We start from the raw sequence: 17528 nt of genomic DNA, 5'->3' as shown, positions 1-17528 counted from the left end.
AAAGAGATGGCACTTGATCAGCGGCTGGTATACTATGAGGAATAGGAAGACTCCCCTATGAGCTGTGATCTGGCTGAATCTCTTTGTGAGGCGCAGGCATCTAGCCTGTCGCAAACGTAGGTTGAGGAGTTGGGTTCTACCAGCCCAGGACCCGAGGGCCACAGCGAGGCAGGTGGTCAAGAAATTCATGGTGACCAACTATGGCCCTACCCAGGTGGGCTGTGGGACTGTCACAACGGGGGAGGAGGACCCCGGGCCAAGACAGTTTCCAGATCAGCCCTGGAGATGGAGGAGGCCGCCATCCCCCACTACCTGGGCCGCCTTCAGGGAGGACAGGCGGAAGGCTCAGAAAAATCTGTGGAGGTAGTGGTGGTATGAGGCTCAGGGTTCTTTGTTCTTGGGGTGTTGTAAGTTTGCGGGAAGCTGCCTCATACTGATCAAGAGAGGCATTGTCAGTGAATTTCCACTTGGGGGCGGACTGCCCCATCCACAGTAAGGACAGTTTGTGAATCATAAGTTCGTGTTGGTTAAATGAAAAATCCGTGGGACTGTTTCTTCACCTTTGGGGCCAGAAGAGGCCTGAGAGAGGCTGAGTTTCAGTTTTTTTGCTGTTGAATTTTGTGTTGAGCCTTTTCTGCTGGAACTCTCGGAGGGTTGTTGTAATCCTCCACAACAGTGACTGTACGTTTCTGGACTTTGTTTCAACGGAGGACTACTGTTGTGTTGGCCTATGGGCCCTATTGATAAAATGAACATGGACACTTTGTTTCCAGGGTCCATACCAAGAAGGACATACTACTGAAAAGTTTTAGGATTATGGACTGTCAGATTTGCTGTTCCGGAGCCTTTAATCGAGAAGGATCGTATTTTTTACCAAAGAAGACATCGGTACCAGCCTGCAATCTGATATTTTATAATGCTTGATAGAGTTTTATAATGTCTTATCTCTACAATAACTCTTCTTTTAAAGGTAACCTGTCAGCACGGTTGTGTATAGTAACCTACACACAGTGTCAGGTCGGCGCCGTTATACTGAATAAGATCATACCTTGGTTGATGAAATCCATCTTGTGGTTGTTTAATAGTCTCCAGTCACTAGGCATTAAGGACACTGCTCTCTCCTGGTTCTCCTCCTACCTTTCTCCTCCTTCAGTGTTCTGTTCTCTGGCTCCACTTAATCTCTTCTTCCTCTCGCTGTCGTGGTCCCTCAGGGCTCAGTCCTTGGCCCCTTCTCTTCTCTCTCTATACGGCCCCAATTGGACAGACCATCAGCTGATTTGGCTTTCAGTACCATCTTTATGCTGATGATACACAACTATACACGTCATCCCGACATTACCCCCGCTGTATTACAGAACGCCAGTGACTGTCTGGCCACAGTCTCCAAAATCATGTCCGCTCTCTATCTTAAACTCAACCTTTCCAAATCTGAACATCTTCTGATCCCGCCGTCTACTAATCTCCGTAAATCTGACATTTCCCTCTCCATGGGTGGCACCATAATGACACCCCGGCAGCAGGCGCGTTGTCTGGGTGTTATGTTTGACACCAATCTCTCCTTCACCTCCCATATACAATCTCTTGCCCGCTCTTGCTGGTTACACCTAAAGAACATCTCTAGAATCCGCCCTTTTCTCACCATGGAGACAACAAAAACCCTGACTGTCGCCCTGATACACTTCCGCCTGGACTACTGTAACGCACTAATAATTGGCCTCCCCCTCACTCAACTTTCCCCTCTACAGTCTATCCTTAACCCCTTCCCGACCTTTGACGCCACGTAGGCGTCATGAAAGTCGGTGCCATTCCGACCCATGACGCCTATGCGGCGTCATGGAAAGATCGCGTCCCTGCAGATCGGGTGAAAGGGTTAACTCCCATTTCACCCGATCTGCAGGGACAGGGGGAGTGGTAGTTTAGCCCAGGGGGGGTGGCTTCACCCCCTCGTGGCTACGATCGCTCTGATTGGCTGTTGAAAGTGAAACTGCCAATCAGAGCGATTTGTAATATTTCACCCATTATAACGGGTGAAATATTACAATCCAGCCATGGCCGATGCTGAAATATCATCGGCCATGGCTGGAAATACTAGTGTGCCCCCACACCACCCCTCCGATCGCCCCCCCACCCCCCCGATCTGGCCGGTACACTGCTCCGGCTCCCCTCCGTCCAGTGCTCCGCTCCCCCCCCGTGCTCGTGTCCGCTCCCCCCGTGCTCCAATCACCCCCCCTGCACTCCGATCCACCCCCCCCCGTGCTCCGTTCCACCCCCCCGTGCTCCATTCCAGCCCCCCCGTGCTCCGTTCCACGCCCCCCGCGCTCCGTTCCACCCCTCCCGCGCTCCGATTCCCCCCCCCGTGCTCCGATCCCCCCCCCCCGTGGTCCCCCCCCACCCTATCATACTTACCGATCCAGCCGTGGTCCCGTCCATCTTCTCCCGGGCGCCGCCATCTTCCAAAATGGCGGGCGCATGCGCAGTGCGCCCGCCGAATCTGCCGGCCGGCAGATTCGTTCCAAAGTGCATTTTGATCACTGAGATATAATCTATCTCAGTGATCAAAATAAAAAAAATAATAAATGACCCCCCCCCTTTGTCACCCCCATAGGTAGGGACAATAAAAAAATAAAGAAATTTTTTTTTTTCCACTAATGTTAGAATAGGGTTAGGGTTAGGGGTAGGGTTAGGGGTAGGGTTAGGGTTAGGGGTAGGGTTAGGGTTAGGGCTAGGGGTAGGGTTAGGGGTAGGGTTAGGGGTAGGGTTAGGGGTAGGGGTAGGGTTAGGGTTAGGGTTAGGGGTAGGGTTAGGGTTAGGAATGTGCACACGTATTCTGGTCCTCTGCGGATTTTTCCGCTGCGGATTTGATAAATCCGCAGTGCTAAACCGCTGCGGATTTATGGCGGATTTACCGCGTTTTTTTCTGCGCATTTCACTGCGGTTTTACAATTGCGATTTTCTATTGGAGCAGTTGTAAAACCGCTGCGGAATCCGCACAAAGAAGTGACATGCTGCGGAATGTAAACCGCTGCGTTTCCGTGCAGTTTTTCCGCAGCATGTGTACAGCGATTTTTGTTTCCCATAGGTTTACATTGAACTGTACACTCATGGGAAACTGCTGCGGATCCGCAGCGTTTTCCGCAGTGTGCACATACCTTTAGAATTAGGCTATGTGCACACGGTGCGGATTTGGCTGCGGATCCGCAGCAGTGTTCCATCAGGTTTACAGTACCATGTAAACATATGAAAAACCAAATCCGCTGTGCCCATGGTGCGGAAAATACCGCGCGGGAACGCTGCGTTGTATTTTCCGCAGCATGTCAATTCTTTGTGCGGATTCCGCAGCGTTTTACACCTGTTCCTCAATAGGAATCCGCAGGTGAAATCCGCACAAAAAACACTGGAAATCCGCGGAAAATCCGCAGGTAAAACACAGTGCCTTTTACCCGCAGATTTTTCAAAAATGGTGCGGAAATATCTCACACGAATCCGCAACGTGGGCACATGGCCTTAGGGTTAGGGTTGGAATTAGGGTTGTGGTTAGGGTTAGGGGTGTGTTGTGGTTAGGGGTGTGTTGGGGTTAGGTTTGTGATTAGGATTATGGCTACAGTTGGGATTAGGGTTAGGGGTGTGTTGGGGTTAGTGTTGGAGTTAGAATTGAGGGGTTACCACTGTTTAGGCACATCAGGGGTCTCCAAACGCAACATGGCGCCACCATTGATTCCAGCCAATCTCGTATTCAAAAAGTCAAATGGTGCTCCCTCACTTCCGAGCCCTGACGTGTGCCCAAACAGTGGTTTACCCCCACATATGGGGTACCAGCATACTCAGGACAAACTGCGCAACAATTACTGGGGTCCAATTTCTCCTGTTACCCTTGTGAATCTAAAAAAATGCTTGCTAAAACATAATTTTTGAGGAAAGAAAAATGATTTTTTATTTTCACGGCTCTGCGTTGTAAACGTCTGTGAAGCACTTGGGGGTTCAAAGTGCTCACCACATATCTAGATAAGTTCCTTGGGGGGTCTAGTTTCTAAAATGGGGTCACTTGTGGGGGGTCTCTACTGTTTAGGCACACCAGGGGCTCTGCAAACGCAACGTGACACCCGCAGACCATTCCATCAAAGTCTGCATTTCAAAAGTCACTACTTCCCTTCTGAGCCCCGACGTGTGCCCAAACAGTGGTTTACCCCCACATATGGGGTATCAGCGTACTCAGGAGAAACTGGACAACAACTTTTGGGGTCCAATTTCTCCTGTAACCCTTGGGAAAATAAAAAATTCTGGGCTAAATAATTATTTTTGAGGAAAGAAAACGTATTTATTATTTTCACGGCTCTGCATTATAAACTTCTATGAAGCACTTGGGGGTTCAAAGTGCTCACCACACATCTAGATAAGTTCCTTTCAGGGTCTAGTTTCCAAAATGGGGTCACTTGTGGGGGGTTTCTACTGTTTAGGCACATCAGGGGCTCTGCAAACGCAACGTGACGCCCGCAGAGCATTCCATCAAAGTCTGCATTTCAAAACGTCACTACTTCAATTCCAAGCCCCGGCATGTGCCCAAACAGTAGTTTACCCCCACATATGGGGTATCACCGTACTCAGGAGAAACTGGACAACAACTTTTGGGGTCAAATTTCTCCTGTTACCCTTGGGAAAATTAAAAAATTCTGGGCTAAATAATTATTTTTGAGGAAAGAAAACGTATTTATTATTTTCACGGCTCTGCATTATAAACTTCTATGAAGCACTTGGGGGTTCAAAGTGCTCACCACACATCTAGATAAGTTCCTTTGGGGGTCTAGTTTCCAAAATGGGGTCACTTGTGGGGGGTTTCTACTGTTAAGCCACATCAGGGGCTCTGCAAACGCAACGTGACGCCCACAGAGCATTCCATCAAAGTCTGCATTTCAAAACGTCACTACTTCACTTCCGAGCCCCGGCATGTGCCCAAACAGTGATTTACCCCCACATATGGGGTATCAGCGTACTCAGGAGAAACTGGACAACAACTTTTGGGGTCAAATTTCTCCTGTTACCCTTGGGAAAATAAAAAATTGCAGGCTAAAAGATCATTTTTGAGAAAATAATTTTTTTTTTTTTATTTTCATGGCTCTGCGTTATAAACTTCTGTGAAGCACTTGGGGGTTCAAAGTCCTCACCACACATCTAGATTAGTTCCTTTGGGGGTCTAGTTTCCAAAATGGTGTCATTTCTGGGGGATCTCCAATGTTTAAGCACACAGGGGCTCTCCAAACGTGACATGGTGTCCGCTAATGATTGGAGCTAATTTTCCATTTAAAAAGCCAAATGGCGTGCCATCCCTTCCGAGCCCTGCCGTGCGCCCAAACAGTGGTTTACCCCCACATATGGGGTATCAGCGTACTCAGGACAAACTGGACAACAATATTTGGGGTCCAATTTCTCCCATTATCCTTGGCAAAATAGGAAATTCCAGGCTAAAAAATCATTTTTGAGGAAAGAAAAATTATTTTTTATTTTCATGGCTCTGCGTTATAAACTTCTGTGAAGCACCTGGGGGTTTAAAGTGCTCAATATGCATCTAGATAAGTTCCTTGGGGGGTCTAGTTTCCAAAATGGGGTCACTTGTGGGGGAGCTCCAATGTTTAGGCACACAGGGGGCTCTCCAAACGCGACATGGTGTCCGCTAACAATTGGAGCTAATTTTCCATTCAAAAAGTCAAATGGCGCGCCTTCCCTTCCGAGCCCTGCCGTGTGCCCAAACAGTGGTTTACCCCCACATATGAGGTATCGGCGTACTCGGGAGAAATTGCCCAACAAATTTTATGATCCATTTTATCCTACTGCCCATGTGAAAATGAAAAAATTGAGGCGAAAATAATTTTTTTGTGAAAAAAAAGTACTTTTTCATTTTTACAGATCAATTTGTGAAGCACCTGAGGGTTTAAAGTGCTCACTAGGCATCTAAATAAGTTCCTTGGGGGGTCTAGTTTCCAAAATGGGGTCACTTGTGGGGGAGCGCCAATGTTTAGGCACACAGGAGCTATCCAAACGCGACATGGTGTCCGCTAACGATGGAAATAATTTTTCATTCAAAAAGTCAAATGGCGCTCCTTCCCTTCCGAGCCTTACCATGTGCCCAAACAGTGGTTTACCCCCACATGTGAGGTATTGGTGTACTCAGGAGAAATTGCCCAACACATTTTAGGATCCATTTTATCCTGTTGCCCATGTGAAAATGAAAAAATTGAGGCTAAAATAATTTTTTTGTGAAAAAAAAGTACTTTTTCATTTTTACGGATCAATTTGTGAAGCACCTGGGGGTTCAAAGTGCTCACTATGCATCTAGATAAGTTCCTTGGGGCGTCTAGTTTCCAAAATGGGGTCATTTGTGGGGGAGCTCCAATTTTTAGGCACACGGGGGCTCTCCAAACGTGACATGGTGTCCGCTAAAGAGTGGAGCCAATTTTTGATTCAAAAAGTCAAATGGCGCTCCTTCCCTTCCAAGCCCTGCCGTGCGCCAAAACAGTGGTTTACCCCCACATATGAGGTATCAGCGTACTCAGGACAAATTGGACAACAACTTTCGTGGTTCAGTTTCTCCTTTTACCATTGGGAAAATAAAAAAATTGTTGCTAAAAGATAATTTTTGTGACTAAAAAGTTAAATGTTCATTTTTTCCTTCCATGTTGCTTCTGCTGCTGTGAAGCACCTGAAGGGTTAATAAACTTCTTGAATGTGGTTTTGAGTACCTTGAGAGGTGCAGTTTTTAGAATGGTGTCACTTTTGGGTATTTTCAGCCATATAGACCCCTCAAACTGACTTCAAATGTGAGGTGGTCCCTAAAAAAAATGGTTTTGTAAATTTCGTTGTAAAAATGACAAATCGCTGGTCAAATTTTAACCCTTATAACTTCCTAACAAAAAAAAATTTTGTTTCCAAAATTGTGCTGATGTAAAGTAAACATGTGGGAAATGTTATTTATTAACTATTTTGTGTCACATATCTCTCTGGTTTAACAGAATAAAAATTCAAAATGTGAAAATTGCGAAATTTTCAAAATTTTCGCCAAATTTCCGTGTTTATCACAAATAAATGCAGAATTTATTTACCTAAATTTACCACTAACATGAAGCCCAATATGTCACGAAAAAACAATCTCAGAACCGCTAGGATCCGTTGAAGCGTTCCTGAGTTATTACCTCATAAAGGGACACTGGTCAGAATTGCAAAAAACGGCAAGGTCTTTAAGGTCAAAATAGGCTGGGTCATGAAGGGGTTAATGCAGCAGCTAGGGTCACCCATCTGGCTAATCGGTACTCGGATGCATCTGCTCTCTGCCAGTCGTTACACTGGCTGCCCATTCATTATAGGATCCAATTCAAAGTACTTGTTCTCACCCACAAAGCTCTCCACAGTGCGGCACCCCCTTACATCTCCTCCCTCATTTCTGTTTATCGGCGTAGCCGATAGCTGCGCGCTGCGAATGACTTCCGACTAACCTCTGCACTAATCCGTACCTCCAACTTCCGACTCCAAGACTTCTCCCGCATCGCGCCAATCCTCTGGAATGCTCTACCCCAAGAAATTAGGACCAGCCACAACTTGCACAATTTTAGGTGCTCCCTCAAAACACATTGTTCAGAGCGGCCTATCATGTTCCCTAATCAAAGTTATTTTATGTGTATGTATGCATATGTAGCCCATTCACTATCTCCACCTATCCCCCACCCCCTGAAGATGGCTTGACCATCATTGTAAATACACACCTGTACTTTGTATCTCCCCCAGTTCACTGTAGATTGTAAGCTCTCACGAGCAGGGATGTTTTATTTTGCTTTAATTATTGTTAAGGTTGTTACTTATGACTGCTGTGTTTGAAACTGTTAAACTGTAACGCGCAGCGGAATATGTTGGCGCTACATAAAGATTATGATTATTACTTTATTTTCAGTTTTGTGCTAATGATATGCTCGTGTCCTAAGGCGGGGTTCATGGATGTGGTGCTCTGATTAGATATTCACAATGCAGACTGCTGACAGGTCATTGATCCCTCACTGACCTACCCCCTAGTTTGCATAATGAATACCATCACATACTGAATAAAATAAATTTAAAAAAAAAAGCTTCTGCAGGCAGGTCCCGGCCGTGGCACCTGCACTGCGGCATAAACGCATTGTCACTGTGCACTTATTCCCTTTTGCAGATTTCCTTCAGCGATGTATATGAAAAAAAAGTAATTTCGAAAATGGCGCCAATCGCACCTGCGCAGTAGCAGCTATCAGTTTGTATACAGAGTTCCGATAGCTGCTGTTGCGCAGGCGGCACCATCTTGCTGGATAAGAAAAAAAAAAGTCCTTCACCAAGATGGTGCCGCCCGCGCATGTTTAATAGCAGCTGTTGGTGATCTCCTAGAGCTGTTATTGCACAGGAGAGGGTGGCGCCATCTTGAGGAGGAAGTTTTTTTTTCTTCTCCAGGAAGATGGCGCCGCCGGTGCTTGCGCAGCAGCAGCTATCAGATATCTATACAAACTGATAGCTGCTACTGCGCAGGCATGGCGGGCGCCATTTTAAAAATGACTTCTTTTTACCTCGCTTAAGTAAATCTGCAAAAGGGAATAAGTGCAAAGTACACACGTGATTATGCTGCAGTGCAGGTGTCACAGCTGGCATCTGCCTGCATTTTTTTATTCAGTATGTGATGGTATTCATTATGCAAACTAGCGGGCAGATCAGAGAGGGAAAAGTGACCTGTCAGCAGTCTGCATTATGAATATCTAATCAGAGCAGCCTGTGGCACTGCTGATGTGTTATGGAAGTCCAGGTTGCTCTGATAGCATCCTTCAGCTCACCTGCATTGTTGGGTCTGGTGTCTCATCTTCCTCTTGACAATACCCCATAGATTCTCTATGGCAGTGGTCCTCAACCTTTCTGATCTTGAGAGCCACATTCAGTTCAGTGAGAAGGTTGTGAGTCACATACAGCTCTGAGAGTGGGTTGCGAACTACATGCAGCTCCTGCCCTCCTCACAGTAATGCATCCAAAGCCCTCATTATGGTAATAATGAATATAACCAAAGTTTTACAATAGAAATCACCCCAAAGTAGTATACCAAGATCCAGGGGTTCCCACAATACTGCTATTCAGCACCCTCCCATCAAGCACTCCCAGCACGATGTCACATCCAGCTTCACGCACCTCCTCTGACCGGTAGTATCATTCTGTTTCCAGCGTACCATACCTAAATTTTCTCTAAACCCCCAAGATCAGTATATGTGCATACAGGTCTGCTCCTCTGTTCAGGGCTACTCAAAAAGTTCACCATTGAGATGTGATCTTCATACCGGTTTGCTATACCTGCAGCTAATACACCAAATTGGCAGACAGCTGCGAGCCACAATTGATGGGATCGCGAGCCACATGTGGCTCCCGAGCTATAGGTTGAGGATCCCTGCTCTATGGGGTTAAGGTGTTTGCTCGCCAATCAAGCACAGTGATACTGTTGTTTTTAAATCAGGTATTGGTACTTTTAGCAGTGTGGACAGATGCCAAGTCCTGCTGGAGAATGAAATTTCCATCTCTAAAAAGCTTGTCGGCAGAGGGAAGCATGAAGTGCTCTAAAATTTCCTGATAGACGGCTGCACTGACTTTGGTCTTGATAATACACAGTTGACTTACATCAGCAGGTGACATGGCTCCCCAAACCATCACTGATTGTGGAAACTTCACACTAGACCTCAAGCAGCTTGGATTGTGGCCTCTCCACTCTTCCTCCAGACTCTGGGACCTTGATTTCCAAATGAAATGCAAAATTTACTTTCATCTGAAAACAACACTTTGGACCACTGAGCAACAGTCCAGTTCTTTTTCTCCTTGGCCCAGGTAAGACGCTTCTGGTGTTGTCTATTGGCCAGGAGTGGCTTGACACAAGGAATGCGACACTTGTAGCCCATGTCCTGGATACGTCTGCGTGTGGTGGCTCTTGAAGCAATGACTCCAGCAGCAGTCCACTCCTTGTGAATCTCCCCCAAAGTTTTTGAATGGCCTTTTCTTAACAATTCTTTCAAGGCTGCGGTTATCCCGTTTGCTTGTGCATCTTTTTCTACCACACTTATTCCTTCCACTCAGCTTTCCATTATAATTATAATAATATGATTGGATACAGAACTCTGTCAACAGCCATCTTCTTTAGCAATGACCTTTTTGGGCTTACCTTCCTTGTGGAGTGTGCCAATGATTGCCTTCCGGACATCTGTCAAAACAGCAGTCTTCCCCATGATTGTGGAGCCTACTGAAATAGACTAAGGGACCTTTTTAAAAGCTTAGGAAGTCTTTGCAGATGTTTTTTGTTAATTATTCTAATTTACTGAGATAATTAGTTTTGGGTTGTTACTGGCTGTAAGCCATAATCATCAACATTAACAGAAATAAACACTTGAAGTAGATCACTCTGATTGTAATGACTATATATAGTATATGAGTTTCATTTTTTGTATTGAAGAACTGAAATAAATTAACTTTTTTATGATATTCTAATTTTGTGAGAAGCACCTGTGTGATGCACCTCAAACATAGCGGCACACCAGGGTTGGGACACGAGATGTCTGTAGGATGCCAAAGCGAGTGGGAACAGAATCTCGTCCACGACTACCTCGCTTGGGCATCTTACATCTGCACATAAAAAAGCTTTGTTCTCAGCAGCACATGTGTACACAGGAGAATGTATTGCTGAGAGCGATGATATATAAAATAAATCTTTCACCCCCAAATGCTAATTATTCTGCATACACATTTATATGGGGGACATAGCCCAGCCATATACAATTTTAACTTAACTTAATATTTCATTTTTTATATGGAAATAAGGGCGTTTAGTGCATCGTTTTTTCGGCGGATCCGTCGCCCCATTCCGTTTTTTCAATTGCGCATGCTCCAAAAAGTAGATACTTTTCCAAGACAATCCCCAAGTAACGGATCTGTCAAAAAAACGGATCTGTTATAACCGTTTTCTCAACAATTGTGACGGATCCGTCAATCCGTCACTATGTCGGTAGTGACTGACGCCAAACAACTGAAGTGTGAGAGAGGCCTTATGCCCTGAGACAAGAGGAGCACAGTAGTGCTCCAAATGTCAGTGTGAACGCACACACAGTCTGCAGGCACGTTCTGACACCTGTTGCTGCCTGCTTTTGTCTGTGAACTCAGTCAGGAGAAAGGGCATTGAAGTGAGCAGACAGCACATCACACACCTTGTCCCCTCCTCACTGAAGCCCCTCGCTCACTACTTCCATGCCCCAGTAACAGCCAGGCGTCAGAATGTGCCCTCACCAGCACTGACACTTGGAGCGTACTGCTGTGCTCCTCCACTGAGGGTGTGCAAATGATGTTAGACTGTGCTCGCTCTTACCAACGGATCACTATCAAAACAAGGGACTGGTTTAAAGGGAACCTGTCACCAGGTTTTCGCCATGTAAAGTACGTCCAGCAACTATAAGCCTCGGTTACAGTATGCTGTTTGTATGTCCCCAATCTCCTATGCAAGACACAAAAATTAGCTTTTATTATACTCATACCAAAAATCATGAAGCACATCGTTCAGACAGCGTGATCCAGTCCGATGGGCGCCTCCTCTTCTTACAATCACCCTCCTTCTTCCCTGCTTAGTGTGAATATTTATAAATCTTTATAGGGTCAACAGATGGACCTCAGTCAAAATTTTTATAGGGTCAAAATGGGGCCTTCACTCAGAAATCACGAACCGCAGTGCAGGAACTCCGATCTAGTCATCTCTTTAGTAAGGTGGCTAGAATGGAGTTACTGTATAGAGGACGTCCTTATAGACAGTGCTGTGTGCACAGAAATCATGAGCCTCAGTGCAGGAACTCCGATCTAGTCATCTCTGTAGTGAGACCGCTAGAATAGAGTTACTGTATAGAGGACGTCCTTATAGACAGTACTGTGTGCACAGAAATCATGAACCTCAGTGCAAGAACTCCGATCTACTCATCTCTGTAGTGAGACCGCTAGAATGGAGTTACTGTACAGAGGACGTCCTTATAGACAGTACTGTGTGCACAGAAATCATGAACCTCAGTGCAAGAACTCCGATCTACTCATCTCTGTAGTGAGACCGCTAGAATGGAGTTACTGTATAGAGGACGTCCTTATAGACAGTGCTGTGTGCACAGAAATCATGAACCTCAGTGCAGCAACTCTGATCTACTCATCTCTGTAGTGAGACCGCTAGAATGGAGTTACTGTACAGAGGACGTCCTTATAGACAGTACTGTGTGCACAGAAATCATGAACCTTAGTGCAGCAACTCTGATCTAGTCATCCCTGTAGTGAGACAGCTAGAATGGAGTTACTGTACAGAGGACGTCCTTATAGACAGTACTGTGTGCAGAGAAATCATGAGCCTCAGTGCAGGAACTCTGATCTAGTCATCCCTGTAGTGAGACAGCTAGAATGGAGTTACTGTACAGACGACGTCCTAATAGACAATAATGTGTACCCAAATATCATGAATCTCAGTGCAGCAACTCTGATCTAGTCATCCCTGTAGTGAGACAGCTAGAATGGAGTTACTGTACAGAGGACGTCCTTATAGACAGTACTGTGTGCACAGAAATCATGAACCTCAGTGCAGCAACTCTGATCTAGTCATCCCTATAGTGAGACAGCTAGAATGGAGTTACTGTACAGAGGACGTCCTTATAGACAGTACTGTGTGCACAGAAATCATGAACCTCAGTGCAGCAACTCTGATCTAGTCATCCCTGTAGTGAGACAGCTAGAATGGAGTTACTGTATAGAGGACGTCCTTATAGACAGTACTGTGTGCACAGAAATCATGAACCTCAGTGCAAGAACTCCGATCTACTCATCTCTGAAGTGAGACCGCTAGAATGGAGTTACTGTATAGAGGACGTCCTTATAGACAGTACTGTGTGCACAGAAATCATGAACCTCAGTGCAGCAACTCTGATCTACTCATCCCTGTAGTGAGACAGCTAGAATGGAGTTACTGTATAGAGGACGTCCTTATAGACAGTGCTGTGTGCACAGAAATGATGAACCTCAGTGCAGGAACTCTGACCTACTCATCTCTGTAGTGAGACAGCTAGAATGGAGTTACTGTATAGAGGACGTCCTTATAGACAGTACTGTGTGCACAGAAATCATGAACCTCAGTGCAAGAACTCCGATCTACTCATCTCTGTAGTGAGACAGCTGGAATGGAGTTACTGTATAGAGGACGTCCTTATAGACAGTACTGTGTGCACAGAAATCATGAGCCTCAGTGCAAGAACTCCGATCTACTCATCCCTGTAGTGAGACGGCTAGAATGGAGTTACTGTATAGAGGACGTCCTTATAGACAGTACTGTGTGCAGAGAAATCATGAGCCTCAGTGCAGGAACTCTGATCTAGTCATCCCTGTAGTGAGACAGCTAGAATGGAGTTACTGTACAGACGACGTCCTAATAGACAATAATGTGTACCCAAATATCATGAATCTCAGTGCAGGAACTCCGATCTACTCATCTCTGTAGTGAGACAACTAGAATGGAGATGCTGTATGGAGTTTCATTATTTCTTCGTAAACAGTTACAGAAGAATACAGCCCCAATTCATGAAGAACAGAATTTTGTATGCCAGTCTAAAAATGTACAGTATAACTGGAGCTTTATGGAAAAACAAAAACTGTGCCAAAGCACCAACAGGAAGGTAGTTACTAACACCGTGCTTGTTGTGCCTGATGCCGTTCTTCCCTGGCACAGAACGACCATAGACCACTCCTGCCCGAAACTCAGCTGCCTCTTTTGACACAACAGGTATGACTTGCAATGTCATTCTGATTGACAGCCGGCTCCCCTACTTAGGCGAGAATCCGGCTGTCAATCAGAATGACATCAGCAGTCCCACCCTGTCGACAGAGCGGAGTGGAAAAGAAGACTCTGCTCTGTCGATGTGACATCAGCAGAGGAAGCTGATAACCCAGCAGGAATGGTCTGTGACCGCTCTGTGACGGGAAAGAATGGCGTCGAGCACAGCAGGCAGGTAAGTAGCAATTACCTACATGATTGTGCTTAGACACACTTATTGTTTTTCATAAAGTCTCGGTTATCCCCTTTAATGAAGTGTGAGAGGGAGAAAGCTCAGCCATGTTGTGCTTTTATTTTTTTTAATTAATAAAATTATTTTTTTGTTATCACTTTTCATAATATAAAAAAATGTACACAGAGCTACGATTGTTCAGTTTTTAAAGAATTCAGCTTTTCCTGTATGTGCAAAAGTCTCTGCCAGTGACGGAGCGCAGCCGACAGAATCATCAGAATCTACATCACAAAAGTGGCGAAAATTACACCTGGTGACCCCGGATATCTCTGTAATAATTTGTCACATTTGTGTTGTAAATTATGACTGTCAGTTGCTGTTTTATGATTACTGTCGGTTGCTCTGTTTTATGACTGTCGGTTGCTCTTTTATGATTACTGTCGGTTGCGCTCTTTTATGATGACTGTCAGCTGTGCTCTTTTATGGTGACTGTCGGTTGCGCTCTGTTATGGTGACTGTCAGTTGCGCTCTTTTATAATAATAATCTTTATTTTTTATACACACATTAACATCACTGTCCCCGATGGGGCTCACAATCTAAATTCCCTATCAGTATGTCTTTGGAGTGTGTGAGGAAACTGGAGTACCCAGAGGAAACCCACGCAAACACGGAGAGAACATACAAACTGTTTGCAGATGTTGTCCTTGGCGGGGTTTGAACCCAGGACTCCAGCGCTGCTAAGCTGCTGTGCTATCCACTGCGCCACCGTGCTGCCATGATGACTGTCGCTTGCGCTCTTTTATGACTGTCGGTTGCTCTTTTATGGTGACTGTCGGTTGCGCTCTTTTATGATGACTGTCAGCTGTGCTCATTTATGGTGACTGTCGGTTGCGCTCTGTTATGATGACTGTCGGTTGCACTCTTTTATGATGACTGTCGGTTGTGCTCTTTTATGGTGACTGTCGGTTGTGCTATTTTATGGTGACTGTCGGTTGCTCTGTTTTATGACTGTCGGTTGCTCTTTTATGATTACTGTCGGTTGCGCTCTTTTATGATGACTGTCGGTTTCTCTCTTTTATGATGACTGTCAGCTGTGCTCTTTTATGGTGACTGTCAGCTGTGCTCTTTTATGGTGACTGTCGGTTGTGCTCTTTTATGGTGACTGTCGGTTGTGCTCTGTTATGATGACTGTCGGTTGCGCTCTGTTATGGTGACTGTCAGTTGCGCTCTTTTATAATAATAATCTTTATTTTTTATACACACATTAACATCACTGTCCCCGATGGGGCTCACAATCTAAATTCCCTATCAGTATGTCTTTGGAGTGTGTGAGGAAACTGGAGAACCCAGAGGAAACCCACGCAAACACGGAGAGAACATACAAACTGTTTGCAGATGTTGTCCTTGGCGGGGTTTGAACCCAGGACTCCAGCGCTGCTAAGCTGCTGTGCTAACCACTGCGCCACCGTGCTGCCATGATGACTGTCGCTTGCGCTCTTTTATGACTGTCGGTTGCGCTTTGTTATGATGACTGTCGGTGTCGCTCTTTTACGCCGCAGACGGGAAAAGTCACATTCTGGTGACGCTGAACAATCAGTGCCGAGCGTAATTATTTATATTACAAAAAGCAACAATGAAAATGTAAATTTTATAAATCAGGAAAGAAAATGATTTTGCCCAAATTCATAATAATAATACAGAGCAGCGTAAAGAACCTTCCTGTCTGACCTGTGATGTCTGCGCCATTATAACCTGCAGCAATTCCATAAAAAAGCCAGAAGAGGCGACTACAATGGAGTCTGTGAGGGTCCTGGAACCAACTCCATTGTGTCCTATCAGCACTGACCTGCTAGAGCGGAACACCTCACTGCAGAGACCCCATTCTAGTCAGAGGAGGATCCGGGGAGGTCCTCAAATAATCACCTCCAACAGGCGCAACAATGGATATATGACTGTGTACTGTGTGTGTCCAGGACCTGTGATGATGTCATAGTCATGTGATCAGTCACCTGGGGGGAGGAGCAGGAGGTGGGTGTTTGTAGTGAAGGGTTTTCATCTGTAGGAGCTGAAGGGAGAAGTCTGCACTGGTGAGCGGTAATGGGGGGCAGGGACTGTGTGATAGAGGGGACAGGACTCAGTCCTGGGGGGGCACCGGGACTCTGCACATTAGGGTACAGCCGGCTCCACATGTAAGAGCTGAAGGGAGAAGTCTGCACTGGTGAGCGGTAATGGGGGAGCAGGGACTGTGTGATAGAGGGGACAGGACTCAGTCCTGGGGGGGCACCGGGACTCTGCACATTAGGGTACAGCCGGCTCCACATGTAAGAGCTGAAGGGAGAAGTCTGCACTGGTGAGCGGTAATGGGGGAGCGGGGACTGTGTGATAGAGGGGACAGGACTCAGTCCTGGGGGGCACCGGGACTCTGCACATTAGGGTACAGCCGGCTCCACATGTAAGAGCTGAAGGGAGAAGTCTGCACTGGTGAGCGGTAATGGGGGGCAGGGACTGTGTGATAGAGGGGACAGGACTCAGTCCTGGGGGGCACCGGGACTCTGCACATTAGGGTACAGCCGGCTCCACATGTAAGAGCTGAGTGGAGAAGTCTGCACTGGTGAGCGGTAATGGGGGAGCAGGGACTGTGTGATAGTGGGGACAGGACTCAGTCCTGGGGGGCACCGGGACTCTGCACATTAGGGTACAGCCGGCTCCACATGTAAGAGCTGAAGGGAGAAGTCTGCACTGGTGAGTGGTAATGGGGGGCAGGGACTGTGTGATAGAGGGGACAGGACTCAGTCCTGGGGGGCACCGGGACTCTGCACATTAGGGTACAGCCGGCTCCACATGTAAGAGCTGAAGGGAGAAGTCTGCACTGGTGAGTGGTAATGGGGGAGCAGGGACTGTGTGATAGAGAGGACAGGACTCAGTCCTGGGGGGCACCGGGACTCTGCACATTAGGGTACAGCCGGCTCCACATGTAAGAGCTGAAGGGAGAAGTCTGCACTGGTGAGCGGTAATGGGGGGCAGGGACTGTGTGATAGAGGGGACAGGACTCAGTCCTGGGGGGCACCGGGACTCTGCACATTAGGGTACAGCCGGCTCCACATGTAAGAGCTGAAGGGAGAAGTCTGCACTGGTGAGCGGTAATGGGGGGCAGGGACTGTGTGATAGAGGGGACAGGACTCAGTCCTGGGGGGCACCGGGACTCTGCACATTAGGGTACAGCCGGCTCCACATGTAAGAGCTGAGGGGAGAAGTCTGCACTGGTGAGCGGTAATGGGGGAGCAGGGACTGTGTGATAGAGGGGACAGGACTCAGTCCTGGGGGGCACCGGGACTCTGCACATTAGGGTACTGCCGGCTCCACATGTAAGAGCTGAAGGGAGAAGTCTGCACTGGTGAGCGGTAATGGGGGAGCAGGGACTGTGTGATAGAGGGGACAGGACTCAGTCCTGGGGGGCACCGGGACTCTGCACATTAGGGTACAGCCGG

The 17528-nt window shown here is 46.7% G+C and overlaps 2 protein-coding genes across 5 annotated transcripts in view; one reads left to right on the top strand and one right to left on the bottom strand.

Moving 5' to 3' along the window:
* The window catches only part of LOC138667016 (oocyte zinc finger protein XlCOF6.1-like), a 58775-nt gene extending 42746 nt beyond the window's left edge, over positions 1 to 16029 (bottom strand). The window contains exons 1-2 of one of the 3 annotated variants that reach the window (XM_069755251.1): positions 15887 to 16008; positions 11553 to 11635 (exon numbers count right to left, since the gene is read on the bottom strand). The gene's annotated coding sequence lies outside the window, so the exon portion shown is untranslated. Of the gene's footprint in view, positions 1 to 11552; positions 11636 to 15886 lie in introns of all 3 variants that reach the window. The other 2 variants (XM_069755254.1, XM_069755256.1) reach the window with 2 other exon arrangements.
* Positions 16030 to 16058: 29 nt separating this feature from the next.
* The window catches only part of LOC138667003 (zinc finger protein 665-like), a 65888-nt gene continuing 64418 nt past the window's right edge, over positions 16059 to 17528 (top strand). The window contains exon 1 of one of the 2 annotated variants that reach the window (XM_069755217.1): positions 16059 to 16127. The gene's annotated coding sequence lies outside the window, so the exon portion shown is untranslated. The remainder of the gene's footprint in view (positions 16128 to 17528) is intronic. The other variant, XM_069755220.1, reaches the window with a different exon arrangement.

Source organism: Ranitomeya imitator, chromosome 2, assembly GCF_032444005.1.
Source record: "Ranitomeya imitator isolate aRanImi1 chromosome 2, aRanImi1.pri, whole genome shotgun sequence".
Classification (NCBI taxonomy): Eukaryota; Metazoa; Chordata; class Amphibia; order Anura; family Dendrobatidae; genus Ranitomeya; species Ranitomeya imitator.
This window is presented reverse-complemented; position numbering and strand designations above follow the sequence as displayed.